This window comes from Pseudopodoces humilis, chromosome 2, assembly GCF_049639895.1.
Source record: "Pseudopodoces humilis isolate 2021_Gansu_Grassland_sample_001 chromosome 2, ASM4963989v1, whole genome shotgun sequence".
NCBI lineage: Eukaryota > Metazoa > Chordata > Aves > Passeriformes > Paridae > Pseudopodoces > Pseudopodoces humilis.
This window is the reverse complement of record NC_142201.1, coordinates 4,037,443-4,042,633: the sequence shown is the minus strand read 5'-3', so window position 1 is coordinate 4,042,633 and position 5,191 is coordinate 4,037,443.

The following is a 5,191-nucleotide window of genomic DNA, read 5'->3' as shown; positions in this document are numbered from 1 at the left end:
CACAGAAGTTTCGTTGTTGCTAACTACTGCTTACCCTCTGTCAATGACGCTTCAGTTTCCCGTGCTCTGCCAGTGAGGATAAGCACAAAAATCCAGGAGGGAGCAGAGCTGGAGTGGCCAAAGGGATATTCCATACCATGGAATGCCAGTCTCAGGGTTTAAATGGGTGGAGTTAGCCAAGGGGGTCCCATTGCTGATTGGGGACAGGCATCAGTCAACACGTGGTGAGCAACTGCACTGTGCAACAGTTGGGCTTTATTCTTAAAAATTTCAATTAGTAATTATTATGATAATATTGCACTTGTTCCAATTATTCAAATGTTCTGATCCCAACCCAGAATTTTTTTGTGATTCTCCTCCCCATCCCACTGTGGGGGTGACTGAGTTACTGCCTGGAAGAGCTTTGCAGTTCCAGTGCAAAGCTGCTTCAGCACAAACTAGTGGAGACAAAAAGCAGCATGTCCCATGTGGTGGGAAGGAGTGGGAAGTGATTTGAAAGGCTTTAAAATAAATAGAGGAATGGAAAAGTAAGAGAGAAAATATAACTGGGGGAGGGTGCATGAAAGGATGTGAGAAATACAACATCAGTGGGTAGAATGCTCTCCATGCATTCATGTTCAGAGCAGAGAGAGAGACACTTAAACCAGAGCCATTCTCTTCAATTCCAGAGCCTTGTTCTTCTCTGGTAAGGGATGAGCTGTAGGGAATTGCATGATTTGCTATGTATGAACATTCCACCTCTTCCTGCAAATGTCTCAGGTGTATTTGTCTGCTGTTTGACTTGGCTGAAGTTTGGGTCACAGTGTTTGACATGCAGGCTTCATCCTTACAATGAGAGGGGAGATCCTGAAGAGAGTGAAGAGTGGGATGAAACCTGTCCTTGTTCATGTGAGTAGCCATCACTGTGTGGCTTCCTGTCAGTCACAGAGAGGGAGCCAAGAGAGCAATTTGTCTGCATGTGTTTGGTGAGGCCTGATTGCCTTATATAAACTGGATATTGTAATTAAGAACATCTTTTTCCAGTACAAAAATACATAAAATTTGGGCAGAGGGGTGGGCACAGGGAGACAGGGGAATCAGGTTGGACACCACAAAGAATTTCTTCACTGAAAGGGTTGTTAAGCATTGGAAGGGGCTGCCCAGGGAGGTGATGCTGATGTTCAAGAAATAATTGCATGTGGCACTCAGTGCCATGGTTCAGTTGATATTGTGGTGTGTGGTCAAAGGTTGGAATTGATCTTGGAGGTCTTTTCCAACTGAATTGATTCTGTGATTCTGTGATTTGTTAGACTTCAAGCTTTCTGGGCAGAGGGGGTGGTTCAGGCTGTGCAGGGCAGGGAGTATCTCCTGTTTTTACTACAGTGACCCTTCCTCCCATTTGTCTGCCCTCCTTTCTGCCCACCCCCCCTTCCCTCTTCCCCTGTGTGATCCTTGCACAGTTCCCCGCACTTGGAAGTGTCCAGCCCACCTTGGAGCCAGGCACATGGAGCTCATCATCCTGGAGACCCTGACCCCTGATCACCAGAGGGAATCTGCAGGAAGCAAAGGGACCAGACCCAGCTGTCACCCCCGAGGTTGGTGTGTGAGGACTCCAGTGGCTTCTCTGGTGGACAGAAGTGTTTCCTGCATTTGAGTATTGAGCAGTGGTTTATTCCCTAGGAACAGGATAGTCTGGGGAACACGTGGATCTTCTTGGCCTCCTTTACTGCAAATTTTGTGGTGATCAGAAGTGATTGTGGTAGTGGGTAAAACAAAGTGAAATTCAGATGTTCTGCTTCAGAGGCATGGAAGAGGCTGTGGCTTTTGCAGAGATTTCAGTAAATATACAGATCTAATGAGGTAGAAACTTGGCTTCAACTTTTAAACATAGACAGTTATGTTTCTTTTCTGCTTTAAAATAAATATTTCCTTATTTCTTGTAAATATTTATGGAGAGTAGTGTAGCTAGTCCCAACCTCATATGAATTTCCAGGCTGGTTACTTTTGGCCAGAGCTGGAATCATCAACCAGAGAAATGATGTTCACCTGAAAATGCTGCAACTGTTGGCTCCATTCACAAATTGTCTGTGCTGGTGTGTTTGCCAAAGCTGTTTTGCCTGTCTGGACACTGAATCTTGACCTCTTGACTATGAAAATCTTCATTCCCAGCCCAGGACTATCTTAAAAAGATTGTATAGAGCAAGGCAGTCTGAAGTCAGTCCAGGAAATGACATCTCTTTGCTGTTGTCCATGCTCTTGAGTTTGTTTTCAATTACACGTTGCATTTTTTAATCTCTTTAGAAAATGATGAAATTTCCTATTGTAGAGGGACTAGACTGTACTAGATTCACTGAATAAAGGAGTAAGGATTTGCTGAGAAGTAACAAAGAGCTTAACCCACCAACAGCTAGTAAGGTGAAATATTTTTCTGTCTCCAAATTTCAAGGTAATCAGAAGCAAAAACTGAAGTAAAGTATTGAAAAATAAAGAAGAGCTTTAACTGTGCAATGGATTGGAAACTTTCCCAAAGCAAACTCCACACAAGATTCACAAAATTAATTAAATAACCCAAATAAGTAGAAGCTATCAAAAAAGAGGAAGAGGAAGAAACTGAAAAAAATATCCCCCCCTCAAAGACAAGGACTATTTCTTCAGTTTGTATAGGACATGTGACTAAGAATTAAAACCTTGTTATCTAGAATATAAACCTATTTGTTCAAGAAGTACTGAAATCTGTTAATGATCATTATGATGATGGTATTTAAACTGTTGCATTCGGGACATTTACAAGTAAATGGTGGTTGTTCCTGCAATTTACAAGTAGTGATATTTCACTCTAACCATTGTTCTACTTCCTTAACTTCTGAATTTAATTTATTTTAATTTAATGAAATAGAAGAGTGTTATCTGTTACAGATAAGGCAAATAAAGGCAGTTCCTCACAGCTGTCAGCATTAAAATATTATAATTTGGGTGGGGCAGGGAGAATCTGAAACTTAAAACACAGCATGTAGTGTGTTTGATTGTTCATGAACTGCTCAGGAGCAACTGGCTTTGCATGACCTTCCTCCTGTCTGTCTCTTTAATCTTGTTACAATAAAAACTACAGCGATTAGTTCCTCAATTCATGTAAATTACTACTGTCAGCAAGAAATGAAATGGTAGCAAAGGATCTGGCAGAACAGTGGTGGGGGATTTTTGTATCCCTCAAGGTGAATAAAGCACATGTTTGTGCTTAAATGCAAAAAGACGTAATGAACAATATCCAGAGCAGAGTCCTCCTGCCGTAAGTGGTTCTACAAGGACAAAAGATGTGGCATGGCCTGATTCCTTACGTTTGCCCTGGTATCCATTGTGTGAGTGTTGGCATAGGGCACCTCATCCCCGTGGTCCAGCCCCCAGCAGCAGCTCTGCTGCCCAAAGGTGGGCCCTGAGTGCTCCCATTGCACCACTGCCACCAAAATGCTGCAGCATCTCTTATCTCATCAGCCAGTGGAACCTCACTCCCTCACAGGGAGCAGCCCTGCCTCTGGCAGGCAGTTATCCTGCCTCCAGCCAGCATAACTCTTTCTTGTCCTCTTTCCCTCCACACCAGATAATTCCTAGGTCTGGAATGACCATTGCTAAGCCGTTAAAATTCGAATTATCCCTCCTATGCCATACTAGAAAACAGGTTATAGACTTAATTAATGCTCTCTCTGCTATGAGATACATCACTATCTCATGGACACATTCACTTCACTGCAGCAAAACACGAATAGAGGTGCAGACACCAAGCAGTGGACTGTAAGAAAAGGAAAATGCTGGAAAATGCTTTCCCCATGGCATGGAGCTGAGGAATACAATCAGTGCAGCTGGCTCAGGGTGCAGCTGCAGGAGCTGCAGGTTGAGCTCTAGGGGGTGGGAGCCCCAGGCAAGAACTAGCACTGACCCTTTGCCCCTCAAAACTCACAGGCACCCACAGCACCAGCCAGGGAAATAAGTTGCTTTAAGGATCCAGATGCTTGAGACTGCTATGGAACCTGGGGTTGAGCTGCCAAGTCCACAAGTAAGCCATGTCATCTCGGGAATAAACATGGGATGACTGCACCATGAAATGTGCAGGGCCACATCTGAATTGCACCAGTGCCTTATAAATGTTCAAGAACTCCAGAAACAGTCTTTTTCCAAGGAACAACAGTGACCCCTGACTGATCACATGTATGTTTCACTGATGATTTCTGGCTAAATTACATATATGTGAAGCAAACCTTGTAAATCTCTAAATGCAAATTCCTCTGTGGGAAATTCCTGGGGTATTAGACATCAGTATCAGCAGCATTAGAAAATGATGGTTGTAGTGATATATCCATAAACAAGGAGTATTTATGCTCTGCTCAGCAGGGTGAGGAAGCTTTCCTTTCCTTTGTTTTACTGCATTCCTAATGGAGGTAGAGCCAGCCCAGACAGATAAGGGATATGTTCCATTCCTGCTGAGCTGCCCTGCAATAAAAACTGTGGGAAAGTACATCTTAGGTAACTCTTGAGCCCTCATTTTTAGTACAGTGGTATGAAAGTTTTAAGATAACAACAACAAAATAAAACCTTTTTTTTTTTGTCTATGGGATTGTTAGGCAAAGGATCAGAGGAGTGTACCACTGAACTGGGGTCCTATCTGATGGGAATGTTACATAATCCAGAAGAGGAAAGCTGGGAAATTTACTTTGTTGAAGTTCTCCTGGTATTTAGGAAAGTCCTGTCTCCCAGGACAAGGTTTTTCTGCATCAGAGTCTGACCATCCCTCAGCCCCTCCTTTGCAGGGGGTTCTCAGCTGCCATCAGCTGGAGCTGTACATAGACATGGGGTTAGTGATAAGGAAGCCATGAACTTTCTGTGATCCTGGCCTGTTCCCTGAAATGACACAAAAAAAACCCTCACAATTTATCCATATGAACTGTGAGAAGTAGGATTCAGTAAAGAAGGAGAGTTTGCTTTAAATCAGTTGCTGTTTATGTGCAGAGCTGCTCCCAGGCCGATGCCGTAGTCGAAGTGAACAGGGATGCAGGGAGTTCTGGTGAACCCTACACTCCAGACATTTTACATATCACTAATAATCACCAGTTGTTTATTTGTGCAAGAGCTGTAGCTGTGTCCCTCACGAGCTGCCTCTGCCCCAACGTGGCCCTCCAGGCTCGGCAGGACTGTGATGTAAACTGTTCTGCCAAAACAATGA